This window comes from Rhinoderma darwinii, chromosome 4 (assembly GCF_050947455.1).
Source record: "Rhinoderma darwinii isolate aRhiDar2 chromosome 4, aRhiDar2.hap1, whole genome shotgun sequence".
Classification (NCBI taxonomy): Eukaryota; Metazoa; Chordata; class Amphibia; order Anura; family Rhinodermatidae; genus Rhinoderma; species Rhinoderma darwinii.
In genome coordinates, this window is record NC_134690.1 from 60,242,737 (window position 1) to 60,263,400 (window position 20,664).

The 20,664-nt window shown below is 41.5% G+C and overlaps 1 long non-coding RNA gene across 2 annotated transcripts in view; it reads left to right on the forward strand.

The window, feature by feature from the left end:
• The first annotated feature begins 1,857 nt into the window (after positions 1-1,857).
• LOC142760709 (uncharacterized) overlaps positions 1,858-20,664 on the forward strand; it is a 41,802-nt gene continuing 22,995 nt past the window's right edge. Inside the window, exons 1-2 of one of the 2 annotated variants that reach the window (XR_012883370.1) lie at positions 1,858-1,907; positions 10,853-10,994. This is a non-coding gene — a long non-coding RNA (uncharacterized LOC142760709). Of the gene's footprint in view, positions 1,908-1,994; positions 2,120-10,852; positions 10,995-20,664 lie in introns of those variants that run through there. The other variant, XR_012883369.1, reaches the window with a different exon arrangement.

The following is a 20,664-nucleotide window of genomic DNA, read 5'->3' on the forward strand; positions in this document are numbered from 1 at the left end:
GTATATAGCGTCACACACATCCCCCTGTATATAGCGTCACACACATCCCCCTGTATATAGCGTCACACACATCCCCCTGTATATAGCGTCACACACATCCCCCTGTATATAGCGTCTCACACATCCCCCTGTATATAGCGTCACACACATCCCCCTGTATATAGCGTCACACACATCCCCCTGTATATAGCGTCACACACACATCCCCCTGTATATAGCGTCACACACATCCCCCTGTATATAGCGTCACACACATCCCCCTGTATATAGCGTCACACACATCCCCCTGTATATAGCGTCACACACATCCCCCTGTATATAGCGTCACACACATCCCCCTGTATATAGCGTCACACACATCCCCCTGTATATAGCGTCACACACATCCCCCTGTATATAGCGTCACACACATCCCCCTGTATATAGCGTTACACACACATCCCCCTGTATATAGCGTCACACACACATCCCCCTGTATATAGCGTCACACACATCCCCCTGTATATAGCGTCACACACATCCCCCTGTATATAGCGTTACACACATCCCCCTGTATATAGCGTCACACACACATCCCCCTGTATATAGCGTCACACACACATCCCCCTGTATATAGCGTCACACACACATCCCCCTGTATATAGCGTCACACACATCCCCCTGTATATAGCGTCACACACACATCCCCCTGTATATAGCATCACACACACATCCCCCTGTATATAGCGTCACACACATCCCCCTGTATATAGTGTCACACACATCCCCCTGTATATAGCGTCACACACATCCCCCTGTATATAGCGTCACACACATCCCCCTGTATATAGTGTCACACACACATCCCCCTGTATATAGCGTCACACACACATCCCCCTGTATATAGCGTCACACACACATCCCCCTGTATATAGCGTCACACACACATCCCCCTGTATATAGCGTCACACACATCCCCCTGTATATAGCGTCACACACACATCCCCCTGTATATAGCGTCACATACACATCCCCCTGTATATAGCGTCACACACATCCCCCTGTATATAGCGTCACACACATCCCCCTGTATATAGCGTCACACACATCCCCCTGTATATAGCGTCACACACAGCCCCCCTGTATATAGCGTCACACACAGCCCCCCCTGTATATAGCATCACACACACACAGCCCCCTGTATATAGCATCACACACACAGCCCCTGTATATAGCATCACACACACACAGCCCCTGTATATAGCATCACACACACAGCCCCTGTATATAGCATCACACACACAGCCCCTGTATATAGCATCACACACACAGCCCCTGTATATAGCATCACACACACAGCCCCTGTATATAGCATCACACACACAGTCTCTGTATATAGCATCACACACACAGCCCCTGTATATAGCATCACACACACACAGCCCCTGTATATAGCATCACACACACAGCCCCTGTATATAGCATCACACACACAGCCCCTGTATATAGCATCACACACACACAGCCCCTGTATATAGCATCACACACACAGCCCCTGTATATAGCATCACACACACAGCCCCTGTATATAGCATCACACACACAGCCCCTGTATATAGCATCACACACACACAGCCCTTGTAGATAGCATCACACACAGCAGTGATGAAGGGAGGGAGTGAGTTATGGGAGAATGAAGGGAGGGAAGAACAGATGGAGGGAGTGAGTGATGAAGGGATGGGGGTTTGGAAAAGCACTCACCAGCCTGGAGCGCTGTGTAAAAACTTGACTGGTGGGCGGGCCTTCTTCCCTGCAGATATTCTGCTCCTTCACTGTGATAGACGGACCTCATTGGTGGTCGGGGGTCACATGGGCATGACGTCATCAAAGGTCCTTTAGCCTTCAATTCGGAGCACATTTATGTAGAGGTAACGTTCACTATCCCGGCTAAGCCCGCCCCAAATTGTTCTGCCTGCACCTTCTCTCTGCAGTGACAGTTAGCGCTGCATAGTTTTTACGATTATGTGCAGTTCGGGAAGCAATGGGCCCCCTGAGTGCCTCGGGCCCCGGGCGACCGCCCAAAACGCCCATATGATGATCCGCCATTGACTCATATATCCTATTTGGATACACTATGGCTGTATGTTTATCCGCTTTATGGTGGTTTTGAGCAATATAGCGTACTAACATTTGTACATTTTATGGATTTACTTGGGCAATTTACTGGGGGCACTATCTACAGTGGGGCACTATCTACAAGGGGGTGCTGTGTGTAGCACCCAGGGGAGGGGAGGGCCCAGTAAGAACGTTTGCTATAGGGCCCAGTCTTTCCTAGTTACGCCCCTACATGAAAGTTTAACTTTCTTAGGCTCCCTGCAGACGTAGCGTATTTGATGCGGATTTTCCACCCAGATTTGCCAATAGAAAATTTGCAGCGAATTATAGTAGCTGCAAAGTGAGTAAGATATTAAAAATATCATCCACACGCTGCTGAAAATTTCCATGCAAAAATTTACCTGCGGAGCAGATTTTTCAAACCACAGTTTGTCAATTTATGCTGTGGAATGGTTGCGTATTTCTTTTGGACTTTTCCCCATGAGTTCAATGGGGTAGTGAAGTTCTGCAACAAATAGCAAGTCTTATAATTTTTGCAAATTCAAAGCAAAAATCGCAATTAAGACGTTCCATTTAAATATATATATATATATATATATATATCTATACTCACTGCTCCTGGAGTCCTATAGCAACACCCCACTCCCCCCCCCTGTGTCTGACCTGACATAGGAGGAGTAACGTGTCGCTATGGAAAACTAAAACTAAGAGGAGGTAAGAGTTTACTTTTTTCTCCCCTCTTTTGGTGTCCGCTGTGGCAATTTCAGTCGAAAGTCTGCACCAATTTGAACCGAAATTTCCTGTGCTATCTGGGTTAGCTTTGCTGTGGGCTTTTGTGAATGGCCACCATGTAATGTTACGATTTCCCTGCAAAGGCCAAAATGAATAGCCAGATGGGGTTTTGCAGGGGGACAACAGTTGATCCTCGGGGTTCGAGAAATCACTCCTGCTTACTGACTTCTCCTTAAAAAGACAACCCCTTTAAGTATAGTACCGTATTGTAGGATATTCAGTTAAACCGTACTGATATATAATACGTTAAAGACAAGCATTTCTGATAAAAATATATAATACAACTCAGAATAATAAGGACAGGTAAAATTATTGCTATTTTTTAATTCAAAGTATAACTAATGGATTACTCAATTATTTTACTTACTTCTAGATGCTGATATTTTTATTCCAATAATATTTCTGTTGCAAACTCTGACCTACAGTCATCGCACAGTCCTTAAAACATCATCATTATTTTATTTTCTTGGGACATAATGAAGGAAAACTCAAAACATGCTTGCTACAGTGCCCCCTACTGGTAGATTCTTCCTTTCTATATGCACATTATTGTCATTCAACCATCTAGAGCAAAGTATCTTAGAACATATTTGTTCTATCTATCTATCTATCTATCTATCTATCTATCTATCTATCTATCTATCTATCTATCATCTATCTATCTATCTCATATCTATCTATCTATCTATCTATCTATCTATCTATCTATCTATCTATCTATCTATCTATCTATCTATCTATCTATCTGTCTCTGGGGTTTGGCAGTTTCTCCAGATATGGCGCCAGTTTATATTCCCGCTGTAGACTCCGGTATATTGTCAGTTTCTGGGATGTCTTTATGTCGTTCCTTCAGTCACTGATATACTCCTCTTGGTTCTCGTTTATTGTCTTCTTGATTTCGGCTTTTGTGAGGCCGCGCTGAGTGACATTTTCTTCAGGCCGGGTCAGGGTGAGATGTTCTGCGGGACCTGGTTTACCTGGGACCCCTTGGTGTAGCAGGGCTTTATGGTGATAGGAACTTTGCCTGCTGCTGTGTAGATAGGCCCAGAATGATAGCGCCCTCTTCTGGATTGTGAGGTGTAGTGGGAATCTGCCCAGTTCTGCCCGACAGGCACTATTTGTGGTGCTCCGATGGACTTGGAGAAGGTGTTTACAGAATTCTAGGTCAAAGATTTCTGTTGGGCTGGAATCCCACCTTGACCAGTCTGGGTATGTGTCCGGACCCCAGACTTCACTGGCATACAGGAGGATTGGGGAGAAGATGGAGTCAAAGATTTTCAGCCAGACCGTTACTGGTGGTTTGAGGTGATAGAGTTTTCTTCTGATGGCATAGAAGGTTTTGCACGCCTTGTCTTTCAGAATCTCTATGGCTTGTTTAAAGCTTCATGATTGGTTGATTTCTAGGCCCAGGTAAGTGTACCTGTCGGTCGCTGTGATTGTGGCGTTATTTAGTGTGAAGGTCGGGTGCCTGGGTTATTTTGAGTTTCTACTCTGGAACACCATGATGTTGGTTTTCTTTGCATTGATGGGTAGTGCCCACGTGGAGCTGAATTTTTCTAGGATTTGCAAGTTGGCTTGGAGACCTTTCAAGGTTGGTGATAGTAACAGAAGGTCATCTGCATACAACAGGAATTTCACCTGGGTGTCATGGAGGGCGAGACCTGGTGCTGAGGAGGATTCCAGAGCTGTGGCCAGTTCATTGATGTAGATGTTGAAGAGCGTTGGACTAAGGCTGCAGCCTTGTCTGACTCCTCGGCTCTGCTGGAAATCAGCCGTTCTTCTCCCGTTCACCTTCACGCTGCATCTGTTCTCTGTGTAGAAGCTTCTGATGACGTCATAGGTTTTACCTCCTATTCCGCTCTCCAGCAGTTTCAGGAATAGGACCGGGTGCCACACTGAGTCAAAGGCCTTCTTAAAGTCCACAAAACAGGCGTAAATCTTCCCATGCTTTGTATTGTGGACGTGGCTCTTGATGAGGCTGCGCAGGGTGAAGATGTGGTCAGTGGTGCGGTGGTTTGGCATGAACCCAGCTTGGCTTTGGTGGAGGACATTGTGCTGGGTGAGGAAGCTGAGGATTCTCTTATTCGGGATCCTGCTGAACAGTTTCCCCAGGTTGCTGCTGACACATATCCCTCGGTAGTTGGCCGGGTCGTACCTGTCCCCACTCTTGTGGATTGGTGTTATAAGGCCTTGGTTCCAGATTTGAGGGAAGTAGCCGGCACTCAGCACTATATTAAATAGTTTTACTATTGCGGCCTGTATTTCTGGCGGGCTGTGTTTTATCATTTCTGGTGAGATTCTGTCTAGGCCGCTGGATTTTTTACACCTTATGTCTGAGGTTCTCTCTGTTACTTCTTGCAGTGTTATTGGTGTATCCAGGGGGTTTTGAGAATCTTTAAGTGTTTCCTCCATCGCCTTCAGTTTTGATATTATTTGTTTTTGTTCTTGGCTTTGTCCGTCTTTCGGGATATCTTTGTAGAGGTCCCTGAAATATTGGAGCCAGATGTTGCCATTTTGGATATGAAGGTTGTTTTTCTTGCAATTTTTGCCCATGTGTTTTCATAATTCCCAGAACGAGTTGTCATGGAGGGCATCTTGGAGTTGGGTAAGTTTGGTGGAGATGTGCCTTTGTTTTTTCTTTCGGAGGATGGTCTTGTATTGCCTCTGTATGTTGCTGTAGGCCTCCTTCAGACCGGTGTTGTTTGGGTCTCGGTGCTTCTTATTTGAGGAATTTCTTAGGGTCTTCCGTACTTCTTTGCACTCATGGTCAAACCAACCGTTAGGATGTATTTCTTGTGGCCTCTTGTAGTCACATCTTTTCAGGTCAGACTTCTCTGCCATGGTATAAAATATATTATTGAGGTCATTTACGGCCTGATTTACCCCTCCTGGGCTTGTCTCATACACCTTGTTGTAGAGGTTGTGAAGCATCTCCTGCACTTCTGGTCTGTTGATTGTCTCTTTATATTTTATAGTTGACGTTTTGGACCATTTAAAAGATGGCGGCAGGTTGAAGAGGCCGGTTTGATGTGGTTTTTGTGCAGATGGTTTGGTTGTGGATTTTATGTATAGAAGTAATTGGTTGTGATCTGACAGGTGCGTTTGTGGAGTGACTATGAGTGCGCCAATGTTTGCGGGGTCCATGTCCGTGATGGCATAGTCTACTACACTGCTGCCTACATGGGAGTTTAGTGTATACCTTCCTAAAGAGTCTCCCTTGGTGCGGCCATTCAGTATGTGGAGTCCTAAGCTTCGACATAGATTCAATAGTTTTTTCCCGCTTTTGTTGACGGTGCTGTCATAGCTGTTTCTCTCTTTCTGTAGGGAGTTATGACAGTCGGCCTCTGCTCCAAAGATGAAGATGTTTCCATCATTGGTCAGGTAGTCTTTATCTCTCCCCGTTCTTGCATTGAGGTCTCCGTAGATGAGAACGCTACCCAGGGTCTGGAAATGGGCGGCTTCCCTTTGTATAATCTCAAAGCTGTCTGGGTTGGAGTACGGGGACTCTGGCGGTGCGATGTACGTTGCGCAGAGATACATGTCAGACTGAGAGGTGAGGATGGAGCTGCCTATTCTTATCCAGATGTGGCTGTCTCCTCGCTTCACGGCTTTGATCTGCTCATGGAGCTCCTCCTTGTACCAGACTAATATTCCTCCTGAACACCGGCCCTGCTTGATGTGTTTATTTTTCAGGACGGGGACAGAGATTTCCCTGTATCCAGTGGGCACCAGGGACTCATTCTCTGTCCTAGTCCATGTTTCCAGGAGGATTTGTATATCGATATTTTTCAGTCTTTGGTTGAAGTCTGGATCGTTAATTTTGCATCCAAAGGCTGAGGCCTTGAATATTCCAGCTGCTGATTATAAAGGACGTCATTGTGTGTCCATATACCTTGTAATGAGCGGTGCTGTGTAGGACGGGCTGGAGATGTGACTGTTGGATGTGTTGTAGATGTTCTCGTGTTGTACAGTCACATTAGTTTTCTACATAGAGTGCTGAGCAGGGTCTTTATCTCCTCCATGTCTCTGCTCTGCGTGTCTCTGTGTGAGGCAGGGGGTTTCCTCCGTGTCTCTGCTCTGCGTATCTCTGTGTGAGGCAGGGGGTTTCCTCCATGTCTCTGCTCTGTGTGTCTCTGTGTGAGGCAGGGGGTTTCCTCCATGGCTTTTGCCAGGAGGAGTAAAAGGGGTTTTTCTCCTGGGTGTAGTGAGGTGTGTGGAGTTTGAGGTCTTTTCATTGTTAGTGATGTCTCCATGTTTTGGCTTTGGCTGGTGTGGGGTCCAGGTCTGGGGGGTCTGTTCAGCACAATGTCTTTCAGTTCTTTGGCCAGAAGGCTGACCCCTCGTTTGTTGAGGTGTTTGTCATCATACAGGTGGTGCTGCTCTATGGAGGGGTGTTGTGCCAGGCTGATGTTTGACATTGAGCTGATGTTCGCTGCCAGCTCTGTGTTGATGGCCTGGGTGGTCTCGTTGGGTACATCTTTTCTTGGGAGCACAGATGATATAATTATTTTACTGTCAGGGAACTTTTGTTGTGCCGTCTTTGCTAGTTGGGTCAGTTGTTCTGCCATCTGCTGTTGCTGGTCTTGGAGGTTGTTTGTACCCATGTGTATAATGAGATGATTTGGATTGGTAAAATGTGGGTTATTGATGACTGATGTGACTTGTTGGATAGTTGCACAGTGAATTTTACTGACCCTTTTTCCTGGGAAGAGTCGCCATGTATTAAGGTATTTGCAATTTGAGTCAATTATTAGGACAGTATCAGGACATTGTGACTTGCGGGTGGCTTGTCTGATGCTTGTGTCCTGGGTCCTGCTTGGTGGTGGTATGTGGTGCTGCTGTGGTTCTGTGCTGGAGGTTTGGTTGGCGGTCGGCTTTGTACCCACTTGTATCGCTCTGTTTTCTCCTAGTTTGTTTTCATTAATTTCTGGAATATTTATTGGGTTTGGGTGATTTGATGTACTAGCGCCCTGGTCATTGGCAGTCCTTACCTCAGCGCTCTCCCTTGTTCCTGAACTTTGTGTTTGTGGTTTTAGATTTTCTATCTCTAATCTGAGCTTTGTATTTTCTTGTTGCAGCTCTCGGAGTGTACATTGTATTTCCTGCAGAGCTGATGCATGTTCACATTTCAGTTTGTTTATCTCTTTAATTACTTGGACATTTGTGTTTTTGTCACCGAGATTTCTTTGAAGTTCTTCTTTGAATTGTACAAAGTCTCTTTCTAATTGAGATAAACGTCTCTGAGGGTGTCGGGTGAGGGGTGTGGGACATTGGGCAGCGGGGGTGTCGCTGGAGATTGTCTCTGTATGTCCATCTCTGGTCTGGGTTGCTGGAGTTTGTTGTTCTATGTAAGTTTGGGCCTGGTCTTTAATATGATGAAAGATTTCTTGGAATTCCTCTAGGTTGTCCTCATTGCCTTGTATGAGAACGGTGCCGTTATTATATAGACTTATGGTAAGAGTAATACTCCCATCATTTCCTGTGTCTTTTATTCTGATCTGTCGGCCCTTATTGATGCCACACTTTGATATGTCCTTATAGTGCTGGCACAGGACTGTGTGCCAGGCGGAGCGGTGCTCAGTGTAGAATAATACATTTGTTTTCCTCTTGACTTCTTCTTTAGAGGTAAAGTCAGCAAAAAGTGTCTCTGGATTTTGTCTGATTGTGGCATGTTTTACGGCTTTCCTCGCTTGAATGCTCCTCTGCTCTTCGGAGTATGTGATCTCCAAGGTGCCTGACCCCCTCTTGTCTGAATCTTCTATCCCAAACTCCGTCTTATGGACATTTACTTTATTCTGCATTTCTTGTTCTAAATTGTGATTTTCCATTTTTAGATAAATCCTTATATCTATGGTGTTGTCTTTCTAGTAGGAATGTGTTGGTGTTGCAGGAAGTTCTTACCTTTTGGATGCTCAGTTCTCTGGACTCGGTCAGACTTGATGTTCTGTGCTGCAGTCTGTCCTCAAAGCAAATCTATCTATCTATCTATCTATCTATCTATCTATCTATCTATCTATCTATCTATCTATCTATCTCATATCTATCTATCTATCTATCTATCTATCTATCTATCTATCTATCTATCTATCTATCTATCTATCTATCTATCTATCTCTATCTATCTATCTATCTATCTATCTATCTATCTATCTATCTATCTATCTATCTATCTATCTATCTATCTATCTATCTATCTATCTATCCCTATACCTATTATCTATCTATCTATCTATCTATCTATCTATCTATCTATCTATCTATCTATCTATCTATCTATCTATCTATCTATCTATCTATCTATCTATCTCATATCTATCTCATATCTATCTCATATCTATCTATCTATCTATCTATCTATCTATCTATCTATCTATCTATCTATCTATCTATCTATCTATCTATCTCATATCTATCTATCTATCTATCTATCTATCTATCTATCTATCTATCTATCTATCTATCTATCTATCTATCTATCTATCTATCTCATATCTATCTATCTATCTATCTATCTATCTATCTATCTATCTATCTATCTATCTATCTATGTTACTTTATTAGTATTATTATTATGATACTATAGGTCCCTTTTTTACGGTGTGCCTCTTATATCTGTAATATAATGTACAAGATCTAGCATTGTGTCACATTTGTGTGACACAGATGTCTCTTCACTGAAGGACATACAGGATACAAGAATGGACTTTAACCACTTTATCTGAAAAAATAAAGGAAGACAATGGAAAGAATTTATTTACATTAAATTTTGGTTATCTTTTTATTATGTTTTTCTAACACTTTACAAATGACGTCATTAATTTTGATTGCTCTCCTTTCTTTATTGCCACTTCTTGTTCTTGATTTATGCTGTAAAGGTAAAATGTGGGTAAATGATTTGTTATTATAGATAAGGTGATGATGTGAATCCTATTTGCCGTAGAATTGTAGAGTGAAGCATGTAATATATAAGAGCCACTGAAGCTTAGCATTTAATTCTCAGACTTTTAATACCATATGTGACCTGGTGTTAACCCTTACAAACATTATTTATGAACCTGGCCGCATATACATTTATATACATAAGTTGCTGGATCAAAAGTCAACATAGGTTCATACTAAGAGCTTATATTTCAGTATCACCTTAGTAAAAGCACATTTAGTTAGATAACCCTTTTTACCGAACCAAAGCAGTTAACCCATTATGTAATGGTCAAAATATTCTTTGTATAATCTAGGTAATATAATTATATGTAAAAATCAATGAACATTATTATTATTTTTTAAAGAGGTTGCCTCCTAAAGATAACCCCTGACTATATGTCCCTGTCCACTTTATGAGCTATAAAGCCATTAAGGAAGAGCAGCTTCCACCCTGGCAGACCCATCCGTCCATGTCTTATACGGTCAGCCGTTCACTTGAATTCCTGGGATGTAACACTAGAAATGTATGGCCTGCCAGTAACAATGATGAATGAATCATAACTTGAAGATCCTGGGCCTCAATGCAATATCTGTAACAGGGCCCCACCTACCATGGGCTATTTTGTAATAGTGTTACCTTTTTATGTGGCAGGGGGGCCCTTGAGCCCCCTCAGGCACCGGGGCCCGTGTGTGACTGCTACCTCTGAAGCCCTAGCTACTCCCCTGGATATGATATCAATATTTAATTGTTAAGGTCCGACCTCTGGGACCCCCATAAATGCCTAGAATGAACTGAGCAGTAATACTACCTTAAACACATTGGGATTTTTCAACTTTTCTCCCACACAGTGCCACTTCCAATTCAGCGGTGTGTGGGAAGTGCAATCCAGTCTCATTCACTGGGGTCCCTGCGCGTGGACCTCCATTATTACCCATTAATGGCATATCCAGCCTAAATCCCATCCCTATTAGTTGACTGAAAACCCATTTAAGTTTGATTATTGTCTGCACAGGTTGAATATTTGTAATGAATTGTTTCCTATAGGGCTGGCTAGGGGCTGCACATCTGGACATTGGAGAATGCAGGAAGAAGAGATAAAGTCGGTCATTGATAGGAGGTAGAAACCTTTACATTCAGACCATGAATCGACGTATCAGTAATTTGTAACCTAAACTCCAGGTAACAAGTAAGTAATAGCCAACACTACTGATCAGTAGTCAGTCGTTTGGATAATTAAACATGACCAATTAATATCTGATAAATAATAAAACCAGTCTTAATTGACCATTTCAGACGACAATTTTTATTTTTTTAAAGACTTCCATTTGTAAACCTTAATTTAGACTATGTTAACCAATTATTTTGCCTGGACTTCCCTATAAAGGCCATAATCAGGCCATTATCTGTGTAAAGAATACATTCATCTGACAAAACAAAGACTACCAAGATTTTTCACCATGAAAAAATTGTAAGGATGGAAGAGGGAATGATTTCCGTCCTTTGGCCTGATGCAGGGCGGGTCCAAGGACAGAAAGATGTATCTATGGCAGGAGTTCCTTGGGCCAACCAAAGGAATAGCTTTAACAACCCATCCTCCATCTATACAGAACATGTGCATGTTCACGTTATATTGTAAGCCTTATCATTGTGCACACAGGACATACCATCAATAAAATCAAATAGGTTATTTGTGAATCAACCAATAATTGACCCTAGTGGCCAGTGATTGGCTTTAAAGTTCAAAATGTGGTCTTCGGCAATATTTTGCGGCCGATTATTAAGCTAGAGCCTGGTCCTACCGGGGGATTCTCTATTACTCTGGTGGGCTTGACTGTATTTGATCTATGGCCAAGACATCTTTACATAAATAGTCAGTTTTAACCCCTTCCCGCTCCTTGACGTACTATTACGTCATGGCAGCTGTATCGTTCGCGCTCCATGCCGTAATAGTACGTCTCGGGAGTAACGGCCGTTTCGGCCGTCCTCCCGACACATACAGGAGCTGTGACGCTGCTGTCTTGTTCAGCAGCTGTCACAGCTCCTACAGCGGGGACCGATCGCTGTGTCCCCGCTGATTAACCCCTTAAAAGCCGCGTTCTATAGAGATCGCGGCTTTTTAGGGGTTAAGCTGCCATCGCCGGCCTGCTACGCGATAGCGGCCGGCGATGGTGACTATGGCAACCGGACACCAAACAATGGCGTCCGGCTATGCCATAGACGGAAGCCTAGTGGGTCCTGACAACGTCAGGACCCACTATGCTTGCTGTCAGTGAGTAGCTGACAGTTCTAATACACTGCACTACGCATGTAGTGCAGTGTATTAGAATAGCGATCAGGGCCTCCGGTCCTCAAGTCCCCTAGTGGGACAAAGTAATAAAGTGAAAAAAAAGTTAAAAAAAGATGTGTAAAAATTAGAAAATAAAAGATTTAAAAGTAATAAAAGTAAAAATCCCCCCTTTTCCCTTATCAGTCCTTTATTATTAATAAAAATATATAAACAAACAAATAAACTATACATAATTGGTATCGCCGCGTCCGTAACGGCCTGAACTACAAAATTATTTCATTATTTATCCCGCACGGTGAACGCCGTAAAATAAAATAATAATAAACCGAACCACAATCACAATTCTTTGGTCACTTCACCTCCCAAAAAATGGAATAAAAAGAGATCAAAAAGTCGCATGTACCTAAAAATGGTACTGATCAAAACTACAGTTCGTTACGCAAAAAATAAGTCCTCGCACGGCTTTATTGATTGAAAAATAAAAACGTTATGGCTCTTAGAATAAGGTAACACAAAAAGTGAATGATTGTTTACAAAACGTATTTTATTGTGCAAACGCCATAAGACATAAAAAAAAACTATAAACATCTGGTATCGCCGTAATCGTATCGCCCCGCAGAATAAAGTGAATATGTCATTTATAGCGCACGGTGAACGCTGTAAAAAAAAACGAAAAAAAACCAATAGTAGAATTGCTGTTTTTTAGTCACCACGCCACCTAAAAATAGAATAAAAACTGATCAAAAAGCCGCATGCACCCCAAGAAAACTACAATGGATTCCTCAAGGGGTCTAGTTTCCAAATTGGGGTCACTTTTTGGGGGTTCCCAATGTTTTGGCACCACAAGACCTCTTCAAACCGGACATGGTGCCTAATAAAAAAGAGGCCTCAAAATCCACTGGGTGCTCCTTTGCTTCGGAGGCCGGTGCTTCAGTCCATTACCGCCCAAGGGCCACATGTGGGATATTTCTCTAAACTGCATAATCTGGGCAATACGTATTAAGTTGCGTTTCTGTGATAAATCCTTTTGTGTTATAAAAAAAATGGTATAAAGAGGATTTTCTGACAAAAAAAAAATGTAAATTTCACCTCTACTTTGCTCTAAATTTTTGTGAAACACCTAAAGGGTTCATAAACTTTCTACATGCTGTTGTGAATACTTTGAGGGGTCTAGTTTCTAAAATGGGGTATTTGATAGGGGTTTCTAATATACATGGGCCCCTCAAAGCAACTTCAGAACTGAACTGGAACCTAAAAAAATAAATAAATGAGGCAATACTTCGCTTCTTACATTATACTGATAATGAGCCGTGCCCACCCCGAGATTACCCCAGTTTTGACCGTTTGTCTAAACGGAGACCCCTATTAGACCGTTCCAGTGCCCGGTTTTCCCAAGCATACACCCCCGAGAAGTGTATTTCTATTGATGAGTCCCTGGTACATTTTAAAGGGAGGGTTCAATTCCGCGAGTACCTGCCGGGTAAGAGGGCAAGGTATGGCGTGAAGATGTATAAGCTGTGAGAGTGCATCAGGGTATACCTACAGGTTTAGGATATATGAAGGAAAGGCCACCCCCAAACCAGACTGCATCCTGGACTACAATAGGTACATGGGAGTGATGGACTTGTAAGATCAAGCCCTGAAGCCCTACAGCGCCATGCGGTGTGGTATAAGAAGCTGGCCGGGAACATCATATAGATGGCTTTGTACAATGCATACGTGCTACGTCGATGTGCAGGCCAGGCGGGAACTTTCCTGGAATTTCAAGAGGTGATTATCAAGAACCTAATCTTTAGGGACCAAGAAGGGGGGGCACCCAGTACTTCTGGAAGCGAGCCCACACGCATCGTACCAGGGCAACACTTTCCAGGGGAAGTTCCCCAAACTGGCAAGAAGGGAAAAAGTCAAAAGAGGTGCAAAGTCTGCTATAAGAGGGGGATAAGGGAGGACACAATATATCAATGTGACACGTGTCCCGAATAACCAGAGCTCTGTATGAAAGTATTTTAAAATTTATCATACATCCCTTGGTTTATAATTTACCCCAATTTTACTTACCCTGATGCACTCCGCACAGCTTATCCCCCCTCGTCTTTCCCCTCTGGGCCCTGCTGTGTGTCCAGGCAGCTGATAACAGCCACATGTAGGGTATTGCCATACCCGGGAGAACCCACATTACAGTTTATGGGGTGTAGGTCTCCCGTCAAAATGGCCACTACACCTCTAGATGAATGCCTTAAGGGTGTAGTTTTTAAAACGGGGTCACTTCTTGCGGGTTTCAACTGTACTGGTACCTCAGGGGCTTCTGCATACATGACTTCGCACTAGAAAATCCCAAGTAGGCCAAATGGTGGTCCTTTCCTTCTGAGCCCTCCCATGGGCCCAAACGGCAGTTTATCACAACAAATGGGGTATTGCGGCACTCAGAACAAATTGCGCAACAGAATGGGGTATTTTTTTTCTTGTGAAAATAAGAAATTTTCAGCCAAAACTACATATTATTTGACAAAAATAATTTTGTTTTCATTCCCAGCCCAATTCAAATAAGTTCTGTGAAGAAACTATGGGGTCTAAATGGTCACATTACCCATAAATGAATTCCTTGAGGGGTGTAGTTTCCAAAATGGGGTCACTTCTGGTGGGTTTCCATTGCTTTGATACCTCTGGGGCTCTGCAAATGTGACATGGCACCCGAAAACCAATCCAACAAAATCTGTACTCCAAAGAACACACAGCGCTCCTTCCCTTCTGAGCCCTCCCATGGGCCCAAACGGCAGTTTATCACCACAAATGGGGTATTGCCGCACTCAGGACAAATTGGGCAACAAAATTGAGTATTTTATTTCTTGTGAAAATAAGAATTTTTGAGCTAAAATGACATATTATTGGAAAAAATATATTTTTTTTAAATTCCCAGCCCAATTCAAATAAGTTCTGTGAAGAAACTATGGGGTCTAAATGGTCACATTACCCATAAATGAATTCCTTGAGGGGTGTAGTTTCCAAAATGGCGTCACTTCTGGTGGGTTTCCATTGCTTTGATACCTCTGGGGCTCTGCAAATGCGACATGGCACACGAAAACCAAACCAGCAAAATCTGTACTCCAAAGAACACACAGCGCTCCTTCCCTTCTGAGGCCTCCCATGGGCCCAAACGGCAGTTTATTGCCACAAATGGGGTATTGATGCACTCAGGAGAAATTGGGCAACAAAATTGAGTATTTTGTTCCCTGTGAAAATAAGAAATTTTGGTAAAAAATTACATCTTATTGGAAAAAATGACATTTTTTTAATGTCACAGCCCAATTGAAATAGGTGCTGTGAAAAAACTGTGCGGTCAAAATGCTAACAACAACCATAAATGAATTCCTTGAGGGGTGTAGTTTCCAAAATGGGGTCACTTTTGGTGGGTTTCCATTGCTTTGATACCTCTGAGGCTCTGCAAATGCGACATGGCACCCGAAAACCAATCCAACAAAATCTGGACTCCAACAAACATATAGCGCTCCTTTCCTTCTGAGCCCTCCCATGGGCCCAAACGGCAGTTTATCACCACAAATGGGGTACTGCCACACTAAGGACAAATTGGGCAACAAAATGGGGTATTTTGTTCCCTGTGAAAATAAGAAATTTTGATCACAAATGACATTTTATTGGAAAAAATTTCATTTTTTTCATTTCAGAGCCCAATTCAAATACGTGCTGTGAAAAAAATGTGCAGTCAAAATGGTAACAACAACCCTAAATGAATTCCTTGAGGGGTGTAGTTTACAAAATGGGGTCACTATTGGGGGATTCCTACTGTTTTGACACCTCAACACCTCTTCAAACCTGGCATGCTGCCTAAAATATATTCTAATAAAAAAGAGGACTCAAAATGCACTAGGTGCTTCTTTGATTCTAGGGCTTGTCTTTTAGTCCACGAGCGCAGTAGGGCCACATGTGGGACATTTCTAAAAACGGCAGAATCTGGACAATACATATATAGTAGTGTTTCTCTGGTAAAACCTTCTTTGTTACAGAAAAAAAAATGAATAAAATTGAAATTCAGCAAGAAAAATGAAATTTGCAAATTTCACCTCCACTTTGCTTTAATTCCTGTGAAATGCCTGAAGGGTTAAAAAACTTTATAACTGCTGTTTTGAATACTTTGAGGGGTCTAGTTTTTAAAATGGGGTGTTTTATCAGGGTTTCTAATACATAGGCCCCACAAAGCCACTTCAGAACTCAAGAGGTACCTTAAAAAAAAGGCTTTTGAAATTTTCTTAAAAATATGAGAAATTGCTGTTTATGTTCTAAGCCTTGTAACGTCCAAGAAAAATAAAAGAATGTTCAAAAAACGATGCCAATCTAAAGTAGACATATGGGAAATGTGAACTAGTAACTATTTTGGGTGGTATAACCGTCTGTTTTACAAGCAGATGCATTTAAATTCTGAAAAATGCAATTTTTTCAACATTTTCTCTAAATTTTGCAATTTTTCACCAATAAACACTGAATATATCGACCAAATTTTACCACGAACATGAAGCCCAATGTGTCACGAGAAAACAATCTCAGAATCGCTTGGGTAGGTTTAAGCATTCCGACGTTATTACCACATAAAATGAAATATGTCAGATTTGAAAAATGGGCTCTGCGCCTTAAGGCCAAAACTAGGCTGCGTCCTTAAGGGGTTAAGGTACCACATTCACTTATTTTTCTAAGAGTTTTACTTTTTTACGTTGTTTTAATTTCCCTCAACTTTAGTAGACTAGAGCATTAAAGAAGTTCACTTGAAGAATATTTTTTTTTCTTTACACCTTTTTGGAGACTTTGGATTTCTAGAATATTGGAAACAATTCTAGCTTAAAGTGCATCTGTTGCTTTTTTAGCACACATTGCTAGAACTCTACAATTCAAGTAACTTCTCAAGTTATATTATTTCAAAATATTAACTTTTACATAGAAGAACAGTGGAGATCTCTGACTGGGAGTACATGACAGAAGGAGCAGGGTTGGCCAAGTTCTCGAAAGGGCGTTTCTAGTTATAAAGGATTCAGGATGGTGATAGCCATCGCATATTTGCAATTGGCACTAAAATAATGGTTATTATTGGGAAAAAACAAATAGGTTATGATTTTAAGGCTAATGTTAGTGAGTCATTTAGATAAAGACTCTAAGGGCGAGTTGTCTTCAAGTATTCCAGCTAGCCTGCAGTGTTTTCTGTACAACTGAGCAGTAGATGTGCTGCACCTGCCGTTATTTGTCAATGTCAGAGGTCAGAAACCTCAAGCTGTCTATGGAAATGGAGAGAGAAAGAGACTTGGTGCGGCTGGGAGCATGAACTGGGGGGAGAACAGAGAAAGTACAGCTGAGGACAAAATCTGTTAAGCCAGGCTGTATGTGTGATTTCCAACTGTGTCACTCAATTAGTAGATAGGGGTACTTTGTTTCCATGGTTACGTTGGTCAACAATACACAATTGTTATTATTTGTTATGTGATTGTTAATAATAGAATTATAAATGACAGTACATTGCCTTTCGGGATTACATAATTGTGGCCCTGAACTGTGGGTTACATTCTGGTAAATAGTTCCAGGTGGGTTTACATATTGATCAGTGTCTGAAATCATAAAACCATTCTCATGCCAATGTGAATACAAAATAATTGGTAATACACTACTTCCAGCTAGATGGGGGCTGATACACATGCCACAAACACACAATGATGACCATCAGGGACTGAATGAATTGAAATAATTATATTTAATTCTATAACGTTTTCCAACATTAAAACAGATTTCTGTTATTTTTACCACATAACTTTGCCTATTTATATGTACAGTCATTGCTACAAATGTGTGTGTTGGATTCTCCTAAAACTGAAAATGTGCCTGATGACTTACTCATACTAAACTATATATATATATATATATATATATATATATATATATACACACACACACAAAATATGTGTATCACTCCATCATCATTGAAGTCCTGGTGCTGTTACTTGTCCTCTACTTTTGCCGTTTTATGTACGTGCACAAACACCATCACACTTATACACACATATATGCAAACACAGACACACAAATACACACATATATGCAAACACAGACACACACAAACACAGACATATATATATATATATATATATATATATATATGTATGTATATATATATGTATTTATTTATGCATACATAAACGCACACTCACACACACATACCAACACATAGACATACGGAAGTGTTAAACCATTAGCTTTGCTTGAATTTGGTTAAGGACTCCAATTTCTCATGAAACCAATTCAATACAATATCACGATATGCTAGCAAAATCTTTGAAAGTTGTAATACACATCACAACCACTGGGTGGCCACACATAGTCAATACAGAGTATCGCAAAATCATATTTTTTTTCAAAACTGGTCATCTCGCGCTACACATCTCAGATCATGTTGAGATAAGAGGAAAGGTAGGAAAGGACACATCTGTACATTCACAAACAAACACTGACATGCATGCACACAGACACACACGTGTATATATATACAGTCACACTGACAGGCACAGACAAAAATTCTCATGTAATTCTCAATAAACACATACAGATGACTGCCATGGCGCGCTGCAGCAGTATTGTAGTGCGCCTACGTCATTCACGTGACAGCAGTCAATTTGGCGGCTGCTAGTTCTGTAAATACATACACAGACACACACGTGTATATATACAGTCACACTGACAGGCACAGACAAAAATTCTTATGTAATGTTCAATAAACACATACAGATGACTGCCAAGGCGCACTGCAGCAGTATTGTAGCGCGCCTAGGCCATTCACATGACGGCAGTCAATTTGGCGGCTGCTAGTTCTATAAATACATATACAGACAAATACTGTATATACATACAGAGTGGTCAGAGGTTGATAGAGATGGGCTGGGCACAAACATTGATGGATTTAAACTTGGATTTGATCTTTGTGGTGCATATCAGAATTTATGGGAAGTCCCACTATTCACTATTCTGATTATTTGGACCATATAGATTTTTTTAGGACCTATAAAATGTATATGTACTTATTAAATTTTCTATATGCTATATTTTCTTTTTATCTTGTTTCTGTGAAAGTGGTTACAAACCCCATTCAGATATATTAGACACATTTTGCAACGGATGTATGAACATACTCTAAGGCTGGGTTCACACGACCTATTTTCAGACGTAAACGAGGTGTATTATGCCTCGTTTTACGTCTGAAAATAGGGCTACAATACGTCGGCAAACATCTGCCCATTCATTTGAATGGGTTTGCCGACGTACTGTGCAGACGACCTGTTATTTACGCGTCGTCGTTTGACAGCTGTCAAACGACGACGCGTAAAAATACAGCCTCGTCAAAAGAAGTGCAGGACACTTCTTTGGACGTTTTTGGAGCTGTTTTCTCATAGACTCCAATGAAAACAGCTCCAAAAACGGACGTAAAAAACGCTGCGAAAACGGCGCGAAAAACGCCGCGAAAAATGTGAGCTGGTCAAAAAACGTCTGAAAAGCAGGGTCTGTTTTCCCTTGAAAACAGCTCTGGATTTTCAGACGTTTTTGGTCACTACGTGTGCACATACCCTTATATTTTCCCTGGCAGTATTAACCAGTGTCAGTATGGAATTCTGATCGAACAAGGTAATTTACCAGTAATAAAAGAATCAGCATTGTGAGAAACTATACATGGACCGCACCATCCACAATATATATATATATATATATATATATATATATATATATATATATATATATATATATATATATAGCAATCCAAAAAAAAACGCACACCGTAGTTAAAGTGAATAAGTGAATGAGCACATGGGGCAATAAAGTACCCTCTTATTCACTTTAACTAGGGTGTGCTGCCTATTTTTGGATTGCTGTATTACTGGGGACCTGGTCTGCTCCCATGGGCTTGCACCCACTTTTCTAACCTTGTGCTGCTGGATCTTCTGTTTTGCTATATATATATATATATATATATATATATATATATATATAAAATAATATTTTCCTGAATTAAGAAGGATCAGACCAATGCTTCATTACAGGTGCTGGAAAGGCAGCAGGGTCGAATGATGACCATGACATAATTCCATGTACTGTATGGCGACCTTTACATTACAAGCGAATGTAGATGTTCCGATAGACTAAAGACAAAACCCCTGGAAAGGACTCAGGACAATTTCCATGTAGTTCAATCCAATAAAATCTACTTGTAAATGAAAAAACTCTATTTTACATTTCACATTGTTACATGGCGTGCCGCATGACTGTAGACTGCACTGTACTAATATTTCCTTTCCGTCTTTTTCCCCTTCTGATTGCTAGTTCTGGTTCTATCCAGACAGAATGATGGATGCTACTTTTCTACGACAAGAATTTTAACAGCCCTTATCCAGCTCTCCGTGCACACCCAATTATGTGTCTGAGCTGGTAACCTTGAATTTATGTTGCTATGGTGAGAAACCGGTCATGCATTATGGATTATCATTGAAATTCTACACCCCTACCTAGCATAATGAGAGTTGGGGACTTA